The following is a 24,463-nucleotide window of genomic DNA, read 5'->3' on the forward strand; positions in this document are numbered from 1 at the left end:
TACCTTTTTTTTTTTCTTTATTATAGAGATTTTTAGCCATAGGCTAGTTCATCTCTTAGACAAAACTATCATTAACGGGTGACAACTAAAATTTTGGAATTTTTTCGAGGCCTCTATGCTCAACAACAAACTAGCTCAGAGAGAAATAAGAGTGTGTATGTGTTATCTCTCTCTCTCCTCTTTCTGCTAGTATTTTCTGTTTTTTTTTATGCTTGCTCAGTTTTGCTCAAAATGCCATCGAAACAAGAAGTATTTCGCGAGCGCGTTGTACAGTTCTACGAACTGCACAGAAATCTCGGCGAAAAGTATACGGTACAACATTTTAAAAGCGAAAATGTTGCGGCTTCGACTGTTTACCATATCCTAAGATCCCCAACAACTGCTCGCAAGCAAGGTAGTGGAAGACCAGCCAAAATTATGAACGCAAAAGGACTTCGTTCTCTTTCTCGTGCCATGGTTCAAGCCCTCTGGTTTGGCAATCAATCAATATGTGTACCAGAACGAATGTTTGAAGAAAATTTTGATCCCGTTTCTACAAAAACATCATGCTGATGGACAACACGTGTTTTGGCCGGATAAAGCGTCATCGCATTACGCCAAAAAAACACAATCGTTGCTGAATACCCATTCGATCCCATTTGTACCCAAAAACCACAACCCGACAAATCTGCCTCAGTGTCGCCCAATCGAAGATTTCTTCGGGGGTTTGAGCTCCTTAGTGTACAAAAATAACTGAAGAGCCACGAATTGCAAACAGTTGATTGGTAGAATCAAAAGATGCATTCGCAAAGTTGACATGAAGGCCGTACAACGCTCCTGTTCCGACATCAAACGGAAGCTTCGCCGAACATCCGATTACGGACCGTTTTCAAATGTTCACTAATTTTTTTTCAACAATGGACAATGTATCTTTAATTTCAATAAATCAGATCTTCTTCAAGTATGTTTGTCTTTTTTTGACAGCTTGAGAAAGAAATTCCAAAATTTTAGTTGCCACCCGTTAATACAGTGCATGAACTGATAATACGCTGCTTTTACAGCATTTGTTTATTTTTGTGGCCGTAAAATTTACATGAAATTTTCGACATAATTGAAGCGCATCCTCTTGGATGTAATATTAAAATTTATTTTTTGCTGTGTAGTTTGGTGCCCGCATCACTCAACGTGGATTGTTAAGATCGAAGCAATCCAAAGAGAGCTCGTGAGATATGCCCTTCGTGACGTGCCGTGTCGAGATCCCCAGCACATTACGAAGACCGTTCTAGACTGCTGGGTATTGAAACTCTGGAGAAAATAAGAAGCACTGCTCAAACAGTTTTTGTGGCTAAGATCCTGTTGGGAGATACGGATTCATGGGAGATCCTCGCGCAACTGAATGTTTACGCACCGGAACGAATCCTTCGCCACCGTGATTTTTTGAGGCTCGAGTCTCGTAATGCTTTGTATAGTCAGCATGAACCCATCCGCTTCATGTCAGTCAGGTTCAACCAGATGTACTTGCTGTTCGACTTCAACGCTTCTGCTGCTACATTTAAGCGTAGACTTTCTGAAAGGTGCAATGATATCAACTGAACTACGTTGAAACGCTTCAATGTTTCAATTGAATGCAAAGATGTTAATGCCGCGGATACACTTGTACGATAAACTATGATCATGAGTATTATTTGTATAATAAATTAGGCAACATCTGGTAGACCTCCCAAGTAACAATTGGGTCATTCAAAGTGTTTTTATGTTACTTCATACGCAAAGTTAACGATTTTCAGAGTTGGTTGGAAATGCTAACATGAAGCTTTAGTGTGATGATTGAAGAGGGTAGGTGGATAGTTCCGTTAGAGTACGGCAATATGAAAATTGAATAGAAGTTGAAAATGAGCGAAGGGCCATTAATGCGACAGTTTTTAAAGATAGACGCACATTTTTGCCTAACCCGTACGATGTACGCGGAGACTTGAAATATTGCCTGTAGACTTGGAGACATACTTGAAGTCTCCGCGTACATCGTACGGGTTAAGCAAAAATGTGCGTCTATCTTTAAAAACTGTCGCATTAATGGCCCTTCGCTCATTTTCAACTTCTATTCAATTTTCATACTGCCGTTCTCTAACGGAACTATCCACCTACCCTCTTCTAAAGATCATTCTCTAGCTTATAAAGCCTTGGGGAGTTTCCTTATTAGAGAGTTGTATAGATTTTTCTCCTTTAGTTTACTTAAATCTCTGGTTTTTTTTTAGTTAGGTAGGTTCCGATTCAACACATTGTAGTTTCATTTTCATACCTATTATCTTGACTTTTTTACCTAGGGATGAGTACTTAAGGGTGTTAGATTTTGATAAGTTCTTTAGTGGGAATGACACGTCGAAATACGTATCTGTCATGGATACCGAAATTAATTAAGTGGAATTAAATGGAAGATAACCTTTTTTTGCTGTTTTATTTAAGCATTCCGCTAACAACCCAATTTCATTACTTCACAAAGAATACTGCCTAACTTAAATTTAAACAGCTGCTTCTTAAACGTTCAGGATATTAAAATGTAGCAAATGCTGAAAGTACATTTAGACCCTAGCGCCCCGCAGTGAGAGAAATCTGAACTTATCTTGTCATCATCTTAACCGATGAACCAGCCATCGGCTGAAATTCTCTATAATAAAGATAATAATAATAATAATAATAATAATTGCCATCATCTGTAAGGCTTTGATAAATTGAACAAGTTTGTCGTAGCCAGAAAATTGCTGGATAGCCAATGTGTACATTAGAGTGATGCAAAATTTGAAATTTTCGCTCCACAATACTTAAACGATTTCAAATCGGATCCTGACTAACCTCTCAGAATTTGAACCCATTTGGTGAGAAACTGCGATGGCACAAACCATTTGAAGTTTGTATGGGAATTACTATGGTAAAACCAAGATTTTTGTTCAAGTCTATCTAATAATTCACGATATCGGTCTGCTTCAAAAGCTTTCAACTGTACTTGTAGGAAAATTTCTCAGCTACAACTTTGCTGAAAACCACTTTTTGATTAAATGCAAGGATCGAAAGTTATCAATGGTTTAATGCGCTGATGTCTTATGATCATGCTCAATCAACTGCTCAGCAAGCAACATTGGTGTTTCTGGGGCGTTGAATAAGACACAAAAAATCATGGCTACTATGTCACACTGCAAAATACAGTGTTGCCTACAGAGCAGCTGCTTGATCATGTCATAAGTTCACCAATCTCTTAAATAATTAATAACTTTTTCCTGTCTCGTTTTACATAGAAACGATCTTGGGCAAAGTTATAGCTGAGAAAATTTTCCATAAGAATGGCTATCGAACTGTTTCGCAGCTCAATATAGAAAAATACTAGAAGGCAATGGATTTCCCATAGTAATTTACATGTAAACTTCAAATGGCTTGTGCGAAGTCTGTTTCTAACCAAATGAGTTGTAACTTTGGGAGGCTAATCAGGACCCGATTTGAAACCATTTAAGCACTGTGGAGCGAAAAAGTCAAATTTTGCATCAGTCTAGTGTACATCTTCACTAGAGCCATGTAGTGAGTAAATTATGAACTTATCTGTCTACCATCTGAAAAGCCTTGGTCACCTGAACAACTTTGCCGAAGACTGACATTCCCATGATTTCCAGGCAATCGAAATATAGCACCTGCTATAAGTTAATATGCACACTAGCGCCACATAGTATGATGGTTGAGAACTAAATTTTCTTGCAATTAGAAGGCCTTGGTGAACAACTTTGCCGACGGCAGCAGCTTCTTAAATGGTCAGGATATTATGGTATAGCATATACAGGAAGATAATATGGACTAGACTGGCACACAAAAATAAAATTTCAAGATTCTAGATTTGTTCCTCTTGGTGAGAAACCATTATACAAAAGTTTCAGCTCATTTGATTCTTAGATAAACTGTCGTTTTTAGTTTCAATTTTGTATGGGGAATTTGGATGAAATTCATGATAAAATAACAATCCTACACTCTATCGATCATAAAAAAGTTTCCTTATTCTCGATTTGACTCAGATTTCCAAAACTTGTAGTTCAATCAATGAGTAACAACTTTGCTGAAGGATTGCGTCATAGATCCAGTTAGTTTGATAGAGATATTCGCTTTTGAATGTATGAATATGAGCATGAGAAAATCGCGAAAACATTTCATAATCTAAGACTCGAAGCAAATGTCAAAGCTTCACCGCTTTAGAAATTTTCATTTTCATCATAATAAATAAAAATAATGCCCACCCGTGGGGTCCTGGCACCCTTGTTTGAGCATAGATTTATTACCAGCCAAGTTCTATCGCCAGGATTTGAACCCAGACGTCTGAGATACTTGGATAGCGGAGATACTCGATAAGATGAGATAATTTGAATGAGCCTGAATGTGTATGCGATGATATACACACTTAAAAAAATTCATGTAAATTTAGTGGCTCTGAGACTGACATAAAGGGCGAACACGAAATTATTGCGACACATTCAACAGGGCATAACTTTTTTACCATTGGGTAAAAATCAACCAAATTTTGCACACTTTCTCATTGATGTGTATTGTGTACATGCTGTCAAACTCGAAGTCGTGTTTTTCGATTCAACGAAAATGGAGGTGAACCAACACGAGTTGAGAGAACAAATTCTTTCCAAACACCTGGAATTTCCTGACCTGTCGCGCCGGCAGTTGGGAAAAATGTTGAACATTCACCATTCAACCGTCTCCAGAGTGTTGAAGCGGTTCCAGGAGCGGTTGACGTTGGACCACGGCAAAGGAGCTGGAAGAAAACCGGGACCGGAGAACAAAAAGACGGAGGGAAAGGTGAAGCGGATGATTAAAGCAAATCCCAACGTCTCAAGCCGTGATTTGGCTAAAAAGATCGGCATGTCGCAGAGCTACGTCCAGAATGCAAAGAAGAGAGCTGGACTACATACATACAAGGTACAGAACTTCCCAAACTGCGATGAGCGGCAACAATCGACGGCTAAAACTCGGGCACGGAAGCTCTACGAGAAGATGCTGACAAAATATGGCTGCTGTGTGATGGACGACGAAATGTATATAAAAGCCGATTTTAAGCAAATTCCGGGGTTGGAGTTTTTCACCGGCAAGAGCAAGTTCGATGTGGACGACAAATTTAATAAGAAGAAAATGTCGAAGTTCGCCTCCAAATATCTCATTTGGCAGGCCATCTGCTCTTGCGGACTAAGGAGTGAGCCTTTCGTGACAAAGGGCACAGTAAATGGCAAGATCTACAAATCTGAGTGCCTCGAGAAGCGCATTTTGCCGTTCTTGCAGCAGCACGACGAAACTCCGCTATTTTGGCCAGATTTGGCATCATGCCACTATTCTAAAAGTGTCCTGGAGTGGTATGAGGCCAATTCTGTCCATTTTGTTCCAAAGGACATGAATCCGTCAAACTGTCCGGAGCTGCGGTGGAGCAGTACTGGGCAATAATGAAGCGGGAACTTCGGAAGAGCAAGAAGACAGTCAAAGACGAGAAGGACATGTTAAGAAAATGGAAAAAAAAAACTGAGAAACTGGTACCGGATGACACTGTAAAGACTTTGATGGAGGGCATCAAGCGAAAATGCGTTCAATTTTACACTCAAGGCTCCATCGATTAACTTTTCTTTTGATTTTTGAAGTAAATATATGTATAAAACTACCCTAAAATTTCGGTTTGATTCTAAACATTATAAAAAAATTGGCATGACATTTTCGGTGTCGCAATAATTTCGTGTTCACCCTTTATACGAGCGTCATTTTTGACATAAAATTGAGTTGTAATAGATGCAAAACTCAGCTCAATCAAACGTACTTTTCGTCGAGTAACGAACTTTTCAGTCTCGGAGCACTTAATTTTACATGACATGTTTGTTTACGTCTCATCCTTTGTGTCAAAGATGGATTCCGTCACGTGTAATATTAGGTATTTCTGAGTGTGTAGGTTTTTAAATTAAAGTTAATGTTTTAACGAAAGTTCAGTTAATGAGGATTCTTCTGGCTTCCAATCAATGGCGTATGTATATGAGGAAATGTCAGTTTAGAGATGAGATGAAATTCACACAATCACATCGTTAAGGAGATTTGGACCATCCTTCAACCAGATTTTTTAAGATAATGAGGTAACACATTTTAGATTTATTAAGCCATGCAACGATCAAGAAGGAAAGATCACATTACTTTGTATTATGTACAATACTTTGCTTCGTGCTTCGTATGGTTGGAAACGGTATTGAAAACATCTTGAATTATATTGTTTTTTTTTTTTTTTTTTTCGTCGATCTTGTTTTCCGTGCTGAGCACCAATGCTACCAACGTGCCAGAAGGCAGCTCCCACACCTGGACCCTACCTATCGACCCATCAACTCATGAACCGGGGACCAACGGCTTTACTTCCCATCCGAAGGAAGGCGTGATCAGAGATGTTATGCCTCAGAACATCCCGGCGGCGCCGACTGGGATTGAACCCAGGCCTGCTGGGGTGAGAGGTAATCACGCTTAACACTTCTTGAATTATATGATCCATTATTAAATTCAATGGATTTGAACCTTACACTGCTAAGGATTAAGGTTCAAATCCAACGTTCTACGAACGAAGAAAAACCTAGAAAAACCAATGGCGTTTCAATGCGTTGGGACGGGGTTCTCAGGGCGATAGTACTACTATCAGAAATGTTTCTGATGCTCCCAGAAGTGTGATCAACGTTGCCAGAACTACCGATAAACTATAACTGATAAATAATTGAGATCAAAAATAATACCGATATTCTGTCATATCGTCATATCGATAAATACCGATTTTCCATTTAGGACAATTTTCTCACAATCGTCCTTTAGAAGTGTTTGTCTGAGTTGCCAAGACTGAACACTGAATTTTACAGATTTTATTCTGGACATTTTCCTCGAAAACGATTACATCCTACACACTTAGAAATAACTAATTTTACGCGTGACGGAATCCGTCTTTGACATAAAAGATTAGACGTAAACAAACATGTCATGTAAAATTAAGTGCTCCGAGACTGAAAAGTTCGTTGCTCGATGAAAAGTACGTTTGATTGAGCTATATTTCGCGTCTGTTATGACTCAAATTTATGTCAAAATTGACGCTCGTATATGTCACTCTCAGAGCACCTAAATTTAAATGATTTTTTCTAAGTGTGTATATAACTATCGCTTCAAAATAAATTTGGAACAGAATAATTGTAAGGACCTGGAAATCTGTGAAAGATCACCTAATACAATAAAATTAAAATAAGAATTGACTTCAACGACTCAGTTCCGAAATACATGACTATGTCAAGTCCCGATAAATACAACTTTTGCTGGAAGCTTTCCCAGATTTGTTTTTCCATGATTTGTTTTCCGTCGATCTTGTTTTCCATACTGAGTACCCTAGCAGCACACTTGTCACTTAATAGTAGTGGTTACATGTATGCACTTTATTTCAGTCACAATCAAGTTGCAGCAACCCATTTTGATCGATGTGTGTTGCTTGGATACCAATGCTACCGACGCAAGGAATGCTCCCACACCTGGACCCTACCTATCGACCCATCAATTCATGAACCGGGGGCCACAGGAGCTTTACTTCTCTTCCGAAGTAAAGATGTTATGCCTCGGAAAATTCCGGCGGTGCCGAATGGGATCGAACCCAGGACTTTTGAGGTGAGAGGCAATCACGCTTACAACTAAACCTCCGGCACCACTGATATCGTGCGATCAAATTCAGTGTGTTAATGCTCAACTCCTGGAAGTAAGGAACTTTAATTTAATGGTCTGACAGAAGAACTACAATTATTTCTATTCTGTTTTAGCTTAAGTTTTATTTGCTGCTTGGACATAGAGATGTCAATAGTTCCACAATGCACATCATTCGATTGGCAAAGGCACATCATTCCATTCCAAAGGCACATCATTCCATTCCAAAGGCACATCATTCCATTGATTGAGCTATTTTTTGCATAATTTGTTCTGTACGATTTTTCAGAAAATAAATTCTGTGTTCTAAGATGTCGACAAGCTGTTAATAATAATAATATAATGTAAATAATAATAAAAGTTTAATTGTGCGAGAATTTCTGCCGAATCTGTGCGCAGTGAAATAATATCGTTGAGGAAGAAAAGCATTGCAAATTGGCGACGCTCGTTAAGTGTTTGTATATTGATGAGCATGTAGCGCGCTTCATAAGACGGTCATTGAAGTGCAGTTCAATGCAATTTACATAAAGCATATTAAAGGAATTGTTTTTGGACAGATTATATGCGTTCTTCGTGTATGTATAGATTCCATACTCAATAGTGTATGGGTCTTCGAAATTGGTTGAATGTCTTCATAAGGAGATTTTCAGCCGAAAGCTGGTTCATCGCCGGAGTCTATTAGAAATTATGACTGACCCTTTTAATGAAGCCTAGCATTCGGTTTGCTTTACTATTGGTAGTGTTATAATGTTCTACAAAAGTTAGTTTGGAGTCTAGGATTGCGCCTAGATATCTTACAATGTAGCATTTTCCTACTTTCGGGTTGCCTAAAGATGTGTCAATATGCGGTGTTAATGTTTTTTTTTGCTAAATGCTATTGCGGTACATTTTTTTACATTTAGGTAGGCTTATACTACACCAGATGTTGACTACCTTGATTTCATTCTAGAATTCTTCTGCATCTTATTTCCATGAAGAGCTGCATGTCGTCTGCATATACAAGCAGTTTATTTTTTTTTAACTTGGGGAAATGGCTCTAATGTAGGCCTATGGATCTAAGATTGGGCCCATCACTAAAACTCTGCTATTTATTGATTTTATCTAGATGAACGTGTCATTGGGGCGGTTCTTATGGATATTTTTGGTCGCTATTGAAAATTTAGTCGATTGCGGAATTTATGTATGGGCCCAAATTAGGGGCATTTAGGCCGACATTACATCCATTTCCCCTATGTGGGAAAAGTCGTTTATGTACAAAATAAAAAGAAGTGGGCCTAAATGAGAACCCTGGGGTACCCTAGAGGTGACTGAAATTGGTTCTGAAAGTTTATTTTGAAAGCGGACTATTTATTTACGATGTGTTAGGTATGATTGAAGTCAATCTCCATTCCCATTTTTTTTTGCAATTCGAGGCTTAATAATGGTATGTCGATGCGGTCAAATGCTTTACTGAAGTCGGTGTATAGTGCTTCAACGTGCTTGTCACTGTCCTTTAGCTTCTAGTGAGAACTTCCTTTAGATTCTTTCAAGATTTGTAAGAAATTATTCTGCAGGATTCCGAAAGAGTTATTTTAAGAATTCCCATTGAATTCGTAATTCTTATTCAAGAGCAAAGTAAAAAAATATTTGCAATAACTTAACGTATTTCCAAGGTATTAGTCTTTTATTTAAATGTTAAATTTTGAATAACTAATTCCAATAAACATGAAAACTTCTTAAAATTTGAAATATATGTCTCTATGCCAAGAATTTTAAAAACAAATCTAAGTCTAATATCTTAAAAACATAAACTAAACATTTCAAAGCTTCAAATTCTTAAATAAAAAAACCTAAGATCTTGGAGAATTCGATTATTAAAAATAATTTCAACGTTCAAGTTGCCTAAAGTCCAGTTTAGCCCAATAGCGATCTGGTCCGTCAAATTTTAAAAGTTTCCTGATGATCAGATACTGTAAACGAACGATAACTCCTATGGTAAAATTATTCTACTCGAATGATATAATGTTTTTTGAAAATTTGTTTAAATTTAAATTATGTTTAATTTAAAGTATAATTTTTAACAATACGTTGAGTTTAGTTTGCTTTTCAATTGGGAAAGGGTGGCCGGAGGGTTATTTAACGGTATTGCGATACAGTTACTAAAATACTTCAAAGAGCGGTTATATGTGGCGAAAATGACCCTCCATTTGCACCTCATATAGCGGCTCCTCCAAGAATTTTAGTAAATATTTCGCAATACCGATCGATATAGATTTGTAAATGTTACCGATTTTTGAAAATAAATTCTGGCAACTCTGGATGAGATCAAAAATAGTCTAGAAGCAACACCCGTTGCGTGGTAGATCAAATCCCATAACTCTCAAATTTCAAGTAACAATTTCGGTTTTATGAAGGTTCTGTTGATCATGATTTAGACATATAGAATGTAATGAAACTTCTATAAAACTGGAAATGTTACTTGGGATGATTCAATAATTTGTGATTATATTATTATACTGAACTAAATACAAATCCAGCATTTTGAATGGGCAATCTTGAGGCAAACGGCCAAAACCTATCCAGCGAAAATCTTCCTTGTCGCATTGAATTTCAGGAGTTGACAGTCTTATTGCATGGTTTTGTTCATATTGGCTTAATATTATGAATTAAATTATTTGATTTTCCGGGATTCCTGAACCGTTTTTTGAATTCATATGAATAAAAAGAGTCATACATTTCAGTAGATGAAATAATTCTGGATTATTCTTAAAATTATGGACGATCAAAATAACATGTTTTTCTATGAGTCGATAATTCTATAAATCCATGGTCCCTTCAATACCTAGTTGACTGTAGTGACGTTAATGACTTTTGAGTGAAAAAAGTAACTGATTTGAACTAGCCACTTTAAATTTACCTGCTGCCAGCCCTGAGCTTATGCTATTTAACTGCATTAAAATTTAAACGTTTCCGTTGTATTAAGCCAAATGTCGATTATGTCAAATTACCTTCATGTCAAATGACCTTTATGCCAAACGGTTCTATAACAAACAGCATTATGCCAAACGACTTGATGCCATATGACTTTATGCCTAACGGAGTTGCCCCGAAATTTGGTGACCGGACATCAGCCATAAATACGTTAGCCATACGGATGTTTGCCATACGTACGATTGCCATTAAGACGGTAGCCATAATTGTGTTGTATTGGATTATTTTAATCCAATTGCAATGCAGTACCCGTTATATATATTTTGTCAACAAGCCCGGAAATCTAGTGTTGCCAAAACCGAACGGATTTATTTTGAAGTTTATTTTATGATTCCGAATATTTTGGACCACCGAGAAGACTTTAGTAATTTTAATTTTAATAAAAATAGTGATTGCATGGAGCAAAAATACATAATCTTCAAAAACCGTTTAATCGAACCCCGATCCGAAATCGAACGACCTTCTGGTTTTGTTGCCAAAATCAAACCATGCCAAAGTTGAACGGGTACTGCGTGTATTTTTTTTCTTTGCAAAAAAAAACCAATGGAAATGCACAAATTATTTCTTGATTTGAGTTGACTCCTTTGATTTTGTTTGATTTTTTAACGGATAAAAGTTTTCAAAAATTATATCATACAATACTCCTAAATTATGTTGCTTTTGGAGTTGACTCATTCTTTGTATTTTGGACTGTTATTTGATAGATAAAAACTTTTGAAAATGCCTTCTGAAAATTCTCAAAAGCACCGTCCTTTTTTGGATTTGACTCCTTCTGTAAAGCATAAGCTGTTTTCTGACCATTGGGGAGATTTTTTTTTTTTTTTCCTTTATTAGAGAGATTTTTAGCCTAAGGCTAGTTCATCTCTTTGTCCATTGGGGAGATATCAAAGACGACACATTGTGCTGAGAGTCACCAGATTTTAATCATTTAGACCACATATAGTGTATATATTTAATCTATTCGGATAGGGGCGACCCCGTCGTAGTGGTTAGTATCCATACCTCTCACGCCAAAGTCACGAGTTCAAATCTCTCCCCCGGACAAGTAACGAATGACCCAAGAGCGTTAAAGTGACTTTAATAATAATAAAAAAAGATAATCTATTCGGAAGAAGTGAAATTACGAAAAGTAACACTCAAGAGTTAATCAAAATGCAGTATTTTCTTGAAAATAACATATACTTTGATCTAAATTATTGAAATTGTATAGTGATGCATTTCCTGGATCCTGGAGAATTTTTTTGGGAAGAAGTTATATTCAGACAAATAACTTTCGGGGAAAAGTCAAATTCGAAGCAAAACAGATCAAATTGACACAGTTTATTTTATTTGTGGACCTCCATTAGCTCAGTCGGTAAAGGCAAAGCTACAAAACAAGCTGAGTTAGATATCCAGTCCGGCGTAGGAATTTTTCGGATTGGAAAATTTCCCGACTTTCCTGGTCATAGAGTATGATTGTACTCAGGCATGAAAAATCATTTGCATTCATTTCGTGCATTCATTTACATTCATTTGTCCCTAACTTTTTTCATCAACACAATTTTGCAAATTAGTGTATAGAGCTTTTGTAGGTTTTGTTATTAGCTACAATTTTTGTTAAAAACTCAAATCCGTATCTCTTATGCATGACGAACCAGAGCAAACAGAATCCACTACTGTTTTTCAGTGAATGTAAAATACATTCACTGAAAAACAGTAACGAGTTCTGCCCGCTCTAATTCGTGATGCATAAGAGATACTGATTTGAGTTTTTAACAAAAGTTGTAGCTAATAACAAAACCTACAAAAGTTCTATACAACATTTTGCGGAATGCTGTTGATCAAAAAAGTTAGAGGCAAATGAATGTAAATGATTTTCCATGCCTGATTGTACTTGCCACATAATTAATCAAATGAAAAATATGGTACAGGCAACGAAAGTTCTCAATTCAAAACAGTGAAAGTGCATCTAGAACACTTAGTTGAGAGCACGCAATAAGCTAATACATATATGCCATAAGTAATAAGCTTGAAATGCGATGAAAAAGAAGAATACTTTATCTTTATCACTCCCACTCACTTTAAACCACATAATACGAACATTAATGAAATTATCGTTAAACAACACCAAGCACGACTACATTGAGGTCCCCTGTTGTCAATCAGCATTCGGAACCTGTTGGGCGACGAGTTCCCGGCAGCAGCCGCCCTCATCATCTTCCTAAAGGAGGCGAACCTTTACCACAATATCTGAGTGTTCCTTGTTTGTATTTCCGTTTTGTTGGCCCTTTTGGCAGTTTTCTACACCTTTTCATTGTACCAAGATAAATGTACCACAGCCAAGATTGGGAATATCCTTCTGATTTTTTTTCCTCCATTTTTTAATCTTAAGAGATAATCTAGCCATATGACTAAAAATCTCTATAATAAAAAAAAAAAAAAAAATGAGGTCCCCTGTTTGGATCCACCGCTTTCTGAATAATTTTAAATACACCAGCCATGATCTCTAAAGATCTTTCTAGTAACGGCTTGGTAGATTTTATTGAAAATAGAGAATCAAGAACACATGTTGTCAAAAACAGAAAGGCGCTGTATTTTGATAAGATTGAAGCTCGTTACTTCAGAAATATCAGATAAAATCAAGTTATTCTGGTATGTATAAAGGGAAATCAAACGATTTTTTTTTTAACTTTAAACACATTTAAAACAATGTTTGTTTTTGGCAAAGTATATTGAACTGAATTTAAAGGATAATTCAACAAACCATGAATAAAATATATGAGAATTAATATTAACGCCTAGTTTGTTTGCATTGAGTAATTAAGACCTTAAGAGTTCAATAAGCACATATTGGCATCAAAATTATTCATTTGTTCATGTTTATATCGATAATTTGTTCACGCTCGATCATCATTTTCCAAAAATAACAGGAGGCAACTGCACACTGAAAAAATCTACACACTTAGAGTAAAGTCCGTTCCGGTTAAGGACAAATCTTTTTGATTTAAAGGTTTGAAGATTTCAACTGTCACACGCCTATTCACTGGCTTTTATAAATATCAAAATAATTGTACACAACAAAAGGTAACGTGATCTTATTGCGGCCTTCTATTTTTCACATTTCACATAGACTATAATTATTATTTCCCGCTCGAATTAGACTGAAGCTGTTCTGATTATAGCAACTAGAGGCAAGCGGAATAAATAAAATGTATCGATCAAAGGCTACAAATTACTGATCACAACAATCATAATTTAAGTAAAATGTGTAACGGAAAACTTCTTCTTCTTCTTCGCATTTCAAGCTTATTGCATATCGCATATTAGCTTATTGCGTGCTCTCAACTTAGTGTTCTAGATGCACTTCCACAGTTATTAATTGAGAGCTTTCGATGCCTGTACCATTTTTGCATTGGTATAATTGTGTGGCAAGTCCAATCATACTTCTATGCCCAGGGAAGTCGAGAAGTTTTCCAACCCGAAAAATTCCTAGACCAGACAGGGAAATGAAACCAGTCACCTCCAGCATGGTCTTGCCTTGTAGCTGCGCCTTTACCGACTGAGCTAAGGGAGGCCCCAAACTTGCAATGTTTGAAAAATCATAGCTCAGCCATTGATTGACAAATTTCAAATATATTGGCGCCATTTCAAACAACAGACTTTAAATTTTTTTTTCGGTAACAATAGATTCAAAACCTATCGATAAATTGCTGAGCAATGCGTTTTCAAACATTGCAAATTTGCCGATACACATTTTTCCGGAGGCATCGTGTTTGGAGTGTTAAATAGCAGCTGGTTATCAATCCTTGCAAAATAAAGTTTTCGCATCAGGCACGGCTTGAAGACGGCACACTGGCCATTGAATGCCAGCCAATTAATGTTTAAAAACCAATGCAACGTAAAATTGCTCCACTTATACAAAAACAAAAGATCACATACCTGTCTCAAGCACTTCCTTAAACGCGAAGTGTTTTAAAATCCTTTACGTGTATTTTGATTTCTTCTCTCCCCTTCTTTCCTTCCTTGGCTGGCTGCTAATGCACGAACACACACACAAACACGAAAAATTTCACATCAATTTTCGAAATTTCCCAGTGATTAGACGTATAACGCAGAGAAGATCGTTAATTACGGCTATAATTCCGAAACATCTCACTCTCTACGTACAGTAAAGAACAAACACAAAGCACAAATCGAGTTAATTGTAATTTTGTTCTACCTTTTAATTTTTTCGCTTCTTCCTTTTTTCTTTTTTCCTAGAGCCACTAAACGTAAATTTACATAATTTCAGCTTTTTTGCTTCGCTTCTCGTTTGCACTACCAAAAATCCCGAAAGTTGTTTTGATTCTACTGAAGCGATTTCACTACCATTATTTTGGTTGAATTTTGATTCACTCAATAAAAAATAAACACCATTTTTCTTATGTTCCGAAATTGTTTCTGTTTTCTGTTTTTTTCTTCTTCTTTTCTTTTCAGCCGAAAGGTGACAATTTTGAGCGACGTTCGAAATGGGACCCAAGCATGTGGGAACTACTAATCACACTACCACCGCCTGCTCCGATCGATCATCTCGTTGTTTGCCCCGATAGTGCAAGCAGTTGCACTCCTTCGGTGACATGGCCTACGTTGATGAGGACGACGACGACGACGATCACCTGAAGAAGCAACTTCATGCTTTATTGACCTCCTGGCATCCTTCATCCACCTTTAAGAATGAGACTGGTGATAAATGTACGTTTACGATCCCTTCGTTGGGTTTGGGCTCGGTCGATGGTGATGTTATTTCAGGGCTCCTTCCCTTGCACGGTATCACCAGGTAGGTAGCGGAGTTGAACGAGTCCTTTGAACTTTGGTCGACCCGGGACTGCTGCAGCAATAAATTAGATCATGCATCGGTTCACATGTGAGACGTTGAGAAGGCCTGGGAATGGGTCCCCTCAGGCAGAAGAAGGAATTTCCAACCGTAAAATCCCGACCTCGGATCTTTTGTTTGCTGGCAGGAATTCCCAGGATCTCTGGATTGGGTTTGGCGATGGTGGTTCGTTTGTGTAGACTTTGTCACTGGATTCAAGATTTTGTTGTTTTTTTTTTCTTGATGGATATTTTCCGTTTTGGAGAACTTAAATCACTGCCTCATGAATTCGAGGAAGAACGTAACTAAAATTGCACAATTTTTCAAGATTCCGAAACACAGTTGAAACAAAATTCTTCTTTTTTTTGCGTTAGCCCAAAGGTTTTAAAAATTTACGTTTTTTTCGCTTACGGTAGTGCATTCAACTACGACGAGGATCTTCGCGGCAAGATTTTCTGTTTTGGTCGCGAATTTCTCCGGTTGAACTGCATTCGAACCGATCCGATCAACGGAGTTGGTTCTTTTCTGGCAAAAACGAACTTAATTCACTTTTCTTCACCTGTTCGTCCGCAGCACTCGCTCACTCACAATCGCTCTGTAGGTGTCCGAATTGCAACTCTTTCAATTGGTAGTGTAATGTGTATTGGGTGTCCAAAAAACTCTAAATAAAGCAAATTTCAACTATCGAACCGCACATTTTGAGCTTTACGCCGTGACTGCCTGAGACCGACTGAAAAGTTGTAGCGCGACGGCCGGAGTCTCTCAAACATATATCGCAAAACACATTCGGAAATCATACACAAGCCGCCGTCGCCGCTGCCGTGCCAAACAGGCTCTGCTGTCTGGAGTGAGTGAGTGAGTGAGCCCGACATCCACCGTCGAGCAAGCGAGAAGCAAAGCAACACAATTCCCACCTGCACTCGTTCACTCGCTCTCCGGCTCCTCGCTCCCGCATCGGAAAATAATAAGAGTTGTTGAATTTTTGATTCTTACAATTTATTCTTATGCTCACACACTCCCCCGCATGGCACAGAACCGCAACCGACAACGGGACCTGCTGCCTGAAATCATGTGAGTCCTTACCCCACACTCACTCACACTCGCGCACCGTTCGCTCTCTCACGATACATGAGCTTTCGCGCACACACATCACAATCCCTTCACAGCGGCGCATTCTCACACAACCAAGCTCATCGTACATAACACCCACCGAATGAGCGAGCATAAGCGAAAAAACAAAAACATCACCCCGTTTTCCACTCGCACTGAGCGCACTCAGCGAGAGGCAAGAAAAGCTCCCCCGACCAAAAGAGAGCAAACACGCGCGAGAAACTCACTTTCCAGTGAACGCTCACCTGCTGTCGCTCTCTCGCTCAGCTACACTAGCGAATCGCTCACGATCGTGAGCTCCGCAGGTGAGTGACCCAATGCTTCCACATACTGTATGACACCCCATTCCGGCTCGGCTCTCTATCGGCACCACTGACTGTATCCTTTCCCAGCCGTCGGTACACCAAAAAACTCGAGCAAAGGACATGCGCATAATTAAATCGCTGCTCAGGATATACCTAGGTAGGTAGCTACATACAAGGCGAATCCTAAATTTCTAATTCCTAAGCAACGCACACTGGTTTCGGAGGTAGGGTCTTGATGCAAGGGGGAAGGAAGTGGTAAATGAATCCCTTCACTTCACTCGTCGCAAATGTGCTTCTATAGGGTGCGAGGGTGAAAAAGGGTCCCAGGATTAGCGAAATTGGCAACATGCAATCTATAGATCCGTCGGATTTCCGAGAGGGTGAGGTCGTATGTGATGCCGTCGCTTTCGTCGCTTTCGTCGCATCCGTACCGGCCTTCTTTTTTCGCTCTCGTGTCGTCCGTCGGCTCGTCATATGAGGTTGTTCCCTCCATATGAGCGTGCATATGTGAGGCGTGTTTGTTCGCTCGGTCGGCGGGGTTCACACATGTGTGTGGGAGAAACATAACTGAATTTGAGCCAATATCGGAGCTCGAACGGTGACGCTGTGGCTGTTGTCGTCGTCGTCGTCGTCGTCGTTGACGGTGGGAGTGGATCCGTTGGTTTATTGCCTTTTTGCCTCTGTTCGCTTTGGCTGCAATGCTGTACGTGGCGTTTCCGCTGTATGTGTCTAGTTGTTCGGTTTTCTATTTGCTAGCGTGGACAGTTGCGTTTCTCACGTATTTTTAGTGGAGGGTTTGAAACGATGTCATCAGCCATTAAGGCAAACAAAATGGAGAATTGCGTTGGTTTGTATACAAATATTCTTGAATAAATTCAAATCATAGTTCAAATACGGCGAACAACCATATACAATACAAAGGGCGCCCCAAGTAACCAACAAGCCCGATAAGCAGTATGAAGCTGATGTTCGGTTGATGAAAAACTTAGAACCTTATATTGCAATAAGGGTCCTTATCGGGCTATTAGAGACCTTCGTGGCTACTAGGGGCAGCCAGAATCTAAAATCCAAGCTCTTATAGTAAAGTATAGTTTTCATTCTACCAGACAGGAAGGCCGCAAATTATGTTACTAAAAATCTACAATTTTATGATCTTGTTTACATAGAACGTTTAATCATCTCACTCTTCTTGTTCTCCTTCTTCTTCTTTTTCGCATTTCAAGCTTATTGCTTATCTCATATTAGCTTATTGTGTGCTCTCAACTGAGTGTTCATTAAGCACTTCCACAGTTGTTAGTTGAAAGCTTTCTAAATCTGTAAATTTTTTGCATTAGTATCTATTCCCAACTAACCATAAGCAATAATAAACTGTATATTAACTTCAATTCAGGATGCGTAATACCCAAAAACTACACATTAGCAATGATCCGATTTACAAGCAAATCGACAGAATGACAGTTGCTACAGAGAATTATATTATCAAATGCTGTCAAGCGGCCCTATAATCAAATATACCACAAGTTCTTAAGACTTAGAAGTCAGAAACATTTTGTTGCTTGTAAGCTTTCTATAATGCCGAATTGATGCCCATTTCAAGTTGGGTGATTTTTTTTCTGTGTGTTTTTTATGAAAACAAAACAGAGGTCAAAAAGGCGACTGCAGAAAATCTGCATCGCTGCAAGGAGGATAGCACAAGGAAACGATCTATGCTTGGTCCGCAAGAGAGCCGTCCCGGAAGAAAAAAGAAGTGAAATCCATGGTTACTGGGCCGATACAAGTATAAATGCTGTGACATCTAAGGTTCTGTAAACATTATCGCGCGATCACACTGCTGAGCACTGCCTACAAGGTAATCTCCCAAATTCTATGCCGCCGCCTGTCACCATTTGCAAGAGAGTACGTGGGGCAATACCAGGCGGGATTCATGGGTGCCCGCGCTACCACGGACCAAATTTTCGCGATTCGGCAGGTTCTGCAGAAATGCCGCGAATACAACGTGCCCACACATCATTTGTTCATCGATTTAAAAACCGCATACGACACAATCGATCGAGATCAACTATGGCAGATTATGCACGAGTACGGATTTCCGGATAAACTGTGTGATCAGAAGAGCTGGGATAGACACGAGTGGTACTTTGAGACGATGGCGGAAACGTACATCAGACTGAAGGCTGAAGCTAGCCGGATTGTATCGAAGACAAAATAAGGCTTGTACTCGAAAAAAAAATGCACCATTTTTATCCGTGGGTAAAAATTGATGAAAATCTGGGTATAACTAGTTTGGAGTGAATTGTTTACATGTGCAAAATTTCATAACAATCGGCTCAGTGGTTATTGAGATGTTATCGAAACAAGAAGAAAATCGCCGGAGAATTTTGCGCGCTGTCATGGAAAATCCGACCATAAGATGGATCGGAAGACAACTGGGAATCACCCATACAACTGTGGTGGTAAAATCGGGCTGGAAGTGGAAGAAAATGAAAGACAGCTGACCCTGTGAAGACTCGGAAGGTGACGCGGCTCTGAAGGCAAAGTGTTCCGCCTGGTTCGTTCAGCAAACCATGAAACGAGCTGTTCTTCGTGTATTCAAGTTCCGGAAGGCACCGAACCGGCGTGATCAACAAAACACGGCGGCCAAATCCCGCGCAAGGAAGCTGTATCGAGAGTGGTTAACGAAACCGATGTGTGTGGTTATGGATGACGAAACCTACATCAAGGCAGACGCAAAGCAGATACCGGGGCTGGAGTTCTACGTTGCCAAATCACGGTTTGATGTTCCGGAAGACATAAGGAAGAAGAAAGTGGACAAATTTGCCAAAAAATACTTGCTCTGGCAGGCCATATGCCCATGCGGTAAATTGAGTAAACCGTACATTACAAAGGGTACCATCAACAGTGAAATTTACCGCACCGAGTGCCTCCAGAAGCGTCTGTTGCCCTTCCTGCGGTACCACGGAGGCGAGAAATTATTTTGGCCGAACCTGACATCATGCCATTACGCGCGATTCACGTTGGATTGGTACAGAGACAATAACGTTGTTTTTGTACCAAAAACCGCCAACCCCCCAAATTCACCAGAGATTCGTCCGGTGGAAAGATTTTGGGGCATAATGAAGGCCAAAGTTAGAAAATCGTCCAAGGTGCTTAAGAACGAGCTGGAGTTGAAGAAAGAATGGATGAAAGTGACCAAAAAGGTCAACTCCACCATTGCACAAAATGTAATGAGGGCTATTAAGGGAAAGGTGCGGGCTTCCAGCGATGGAAAGATAATTGAATAAAGTAATTATGCTGAAACATAATCCATATGTATTGGTTCGTTCCTTGAAGGTTTCAAGAAAATTTGACTTAAAATAAATTTTTGGTGAACATTTTTGTCTGGTGCATTTTTTTTTTCGAGTACAGGCCTTACATGAAAGGAAGAGATTCTAGGGAAGACAATGCCCAAGTAACAATTCAGCAACCATTTGGCATCCACTTTAATTTATGATGGTTTTATAATGGTAATGAACAATCCATTTAGTTTAAATACAGCATTTCAAAGTGTAAACTATTGCTGTTAAGTAATTCAGCTTTTCGCTGTTTCAAAAACCTTTTATAGTCTGGCGAGAAGGTTGACGATTGCCTAGTTTTGAAAATAAATTCAAAGCAGTTCTCAATCCCTCCATAAAACTGTTCTGTAGTTCAATAATAAACTTCATCAGCAATTGTTTATTAATGTCTTGATCAAATACTATATCAAAGTGTTCTATCATTATAAAAGCAACCATAAAATCATTGGGTTTTAAATGAGAGCAAAAGGCATATTTTAATGCTTTTTAGTCGTTTTAAAATGTATTATAAAATCCACAATTACTCTGTTTACAAATTGAACTTCAAAGACATGGATTCTCATAGTGAACTAAACCAACACTTATGACAAGGAAATCTCGAAGGATAGACGAAGTAGGATGACAAATTCAAGCGATTCTAACGATCGAAGGGAAGTCGATTTCAGCTAAATTTACTTCTCTAGAAGAACCAGCACGTCCGACTGAACCGTTACCAATAGGTGACGATCGGAATTACTTGGATCAGTACCGACAGCAAACTACCATACTGCCAGTTAGTAGACATTAGCTGGTTTCCGATCCATGCGATTTTATTCGGCGAAAGGGTCAATTCATCAAAAATTCCATTCAAGCACTTCGGGAACCATCCGGAAGAAGGGGATCTTCTTCTGAAACAAGCTGTTTGAAATGCTTAATATAATACAACAGTATTGAACACTTTCTGAGTAACTGCTTCCAATCCATTGCCTGGAAGAACGCTGGATCGCACAGCGCAATTATAGAAAGATAAACAAACTTCGACGTTTTGCTTTGCCTCCAGAAAGGCTGGCATAAATCTGAATGGGTTAGGATCAAGCAAAACGGCTTTAGATAAATACAATTTCGTCTATAAATACAAATAAGTTTTTTTTTCATAACAGCCTTTTTAAAACCTTTTTAATTTCTCAGGGATTTCTTGACAGCAAAACAACTTTTTCACAAATTGTCCATGAAAATCAACTTTTATGCCTTCGACGTATTACAATTATTTTGTTTGTTTTTCACAATCTCCGTTTTAAAATTTTAATTTGCTTGGATATAACTTAGGTTTGGTCAATTTAGCAATAAACAAATATTTAAAATGCGAAAATCTTATAAAAAAAAATCTTGGCTAAACTAGAGGATCGATCTTAAGAATAATTTTGTTTCTACTTAAATTTAAAATAATTATTAAAATCGACGTTTTTGGCGGGTTGACATTTTTTTCTGTGTTATCGCGTACATTTCACATGAAATTCAATATGACACCTCAGACTAGGCCACTTTATGAGAACTATTTAAATTATTTTGGAAATTCAACAGGATTTTTATACGATCAATTTTTAATTTTTGTTATTTTGATAAGATCGGATGGTAATTATGAACTCTTTTCTATCTTGATTGATGCTTTTCTAGTGGATTTAGCAAGCAGCTAGAGGAAACGGCACAAGAAACGGTTTTATTGTTACCAAATAACTATTATTGTAGCTTAAATACGTTTTTCAAATGGTTCCCAATGCGTTCGTCATATAACCTTCTTGCAGTAAATCAATCTTGAAGAGCTTCGAGAATACTTCTCTCAGAACCTTCTCCAGGGTAGGCCAACTAGACAGATTCTAGTCTTAATACAATTTTGGTGCATGCATCAATGGCAAAGCAGCCTTGATCAGGGTTTTATAAATGTTGTTTTATAGTAGTTTTGTAGTACTTCATAAAACTTAAAATGTTACTTGAGTGTTAGCCTCTCACCCCGAGTTCAGATTGACGGTGATGAAATCGAGGTGGTCGATGAGTTCGTGTATTTGGGCTCACTGGAGACCGCTGAAAATTATACCAGCAGAGAAATTCACCACCGCACGAAGTTGACTATCTACAAGACACTGATTAGACCGGTGGTCCTCTACGGCCACGAGACCTGGACTATGCTCGTGTAAGACCAACGCGCCCTTAGTGTTTTCGAACGGCAGGTGTTGCGTACCATCTACGGTGGAGTGCAGATGGATGACGGAACGTGGAGGAGGCGGATGAACCACGAATTGCACCAGCTGCTGGGAGAACCATCCATCGTCCACATTGCAAAAATTGGGCGACTACGGTGGGCTGGGCACGTCGTAAGAATGCCGCACGACGACCCAGTGAAAATGGTTCTTGAAAACGACCCAACAGGAACAAGAAGAAGAGGCGCACAGCGGGCAAGGTGGATCGACCAAGTAGAAGGCGACCTGCGGACCCCTTGCAGACTACGAGGCTGGCGAAGTGTGGCCATGGATCGAGTAGAGTGGAGATGACTTCTTAGGACAGCAGAGGACAACAAGGCCTTAGTCTGATTGGTAAGGTAAGTAGCCAAATTTTGTTCCGAAATAAAATGATTTATGATTTATTTCGAATAATTATGCATTATGTAAATGATTTCCGATTATATACAATTTTCGATTTATGTTTTGAAAACTTCCCTTAAAGACCCAAAAAATGGTGGGACAACAAACGGATTTGTTTCGGCAATATGTACTAAAATAGAAAATGAAATCCTGTGTAACTGAGGTCACAAGTGAAAACGATACGCAATTTACCGGTTTATCCCGTTTTACCAAGAATTTTTGAGTTATTTTGATTGATTTGTTTTCCATCGATCTTGTTTTCCGTGCTGAGCACCAATGCTACCAACGCCAGAGAGGCAGCTCCCACACCTGGACCCTACATATCGACCCATCAAGTCATGAACCCCAGCAGGCTTGGGTTTAATCCCAGTCGGCGCCGCTGGGATTTTCTGAGGCATAACATCTCTGATCACTCCATCCTTCGGAAGGGAAGTAAAGTCGTTGGTCCCCGGTTCATGAGTTGATGGGTCGATAGGTAGAGTCCAGGTGTGGGAGCTGCCTCCCTGGCATCGGTAGCATTTGGTGCTCGGCACGGAAAACAAGATCTACGGAAAACAAATCAAGGAAAAAAAAGAAACGCAACAGAAACACTTGAGAAAACAATCACACATCCAAGTTCGCATCATGGCTAGTAAAATGTTTTGCTTTTGAGTGAACGAGTTTCCAATATCACGCCTGGTAAAATGCAAATCTCTTATAGTAATTGATAAGTTGTGAAGCTGTTGCTCAAAATAATCTTTATAAGTATATAAGTATACATGAAACAACCAGTCAAAAATAATTATTCCAACACCCCAGCCATTGGAAATGCTATGTATCGAAATCTTTCCTAAAAGGCTGGGTACTGCGAACTCACTAAATGTGCTTGTCACTTGGGAGCCATTGAGAACTGTCAAACGTCAGCCAAATATTCAGTAGCAACAAATGCAGTTACTCTTCTTATCTATCGTCAAGCATTGCAATCTCATAAAAAATGATTCATGCTTTTTCATAGCACTTCCTTAATTCTAAGCTCAAAGACAAAAACCAACAGGCTTAGTGAGGAAAGTATAAAAACCAGTACAGTTTTTATGACTTAGCTGAGTTTTCAATTTCAGTAAAACATACTTTGGCGAAACATGTATGTAAATAGACTTTGATAGAATCATGGAGGCTCCAGCACTCAGAGCTACTCAGAATTTATGGTGGGTATCAACTGAGAAAGAACAAAACACAAATTTTCAAAGCAGTTTTGCATTGGCTTACAAAATAAAATCGATTGACTCCGCAGTACCTAGCTAAAATAGCATCTTTCATGGCCTACGCATTCTATTCAAACATTTCGAAACATTTTGTAGGAATCATGATTAATTTGTTTGTGAACGCTGGCGAATATAAACGGAAGCGGAAGCTGCCGAAACTGAATGATGGCGATGAGTGATGATGACACCACTTCGTGTTTTGATGTGCGTTGTACCGTCCGCTCAGTTGTTCATACATAGATGTTGGTGTGCGTGTTTTCTTCCAACGCTGCAGTTCAACGTTGTCTCGTCACAAACTGTTTGGCGCTGATATCTGTCTCTATAAATTCCAAAGAGTGAAGGAAGTCTGTTATTA

The 24,463-nt window shown here is 38.8% G+C and overlaps 1 protein-coding gene across 1 annotated transcript in view; it reads right to left on the reverse strand.

The window, feature by feature from the left end:
* The window catches only part of LOC135710724 (protein jim lovell-like), a 154,979-nt gene extending 139,358 nt beyond the window's left edge, over positions 1 to 15,621 (reverse strand). The window contains exon 1 of the mRNA XM_065233382.1: positions 14,593 to 15,621. The gene's annotated coding sequence lies outside the window, so the exon portion shown is untranslated. The remainder of the gene's footprint in view (positions 1 to 14,592) is intronic.
* Between the last annotated feature and the right edge of the window lie 8,842 nt (positions 15,622 to 24,463).

This window comes from Ochlerotatus camptorhynchus, unplaced genomic scaffold (assembly GCF_037179485.1).
Source record: "Ochlerotatus camptorhynchus isolate MF236.1 unplaced genomic scaffold, CSIRO-AGI_Acam_v1.1 ptg000401l, whole genome shotgun sequence".
NCBI lineage: Eukaryota > Metazoa > Arthropoda > Insecta > Diptera > Culicidae > Ochlerotatus > Ochlerotatus camptorhynchus.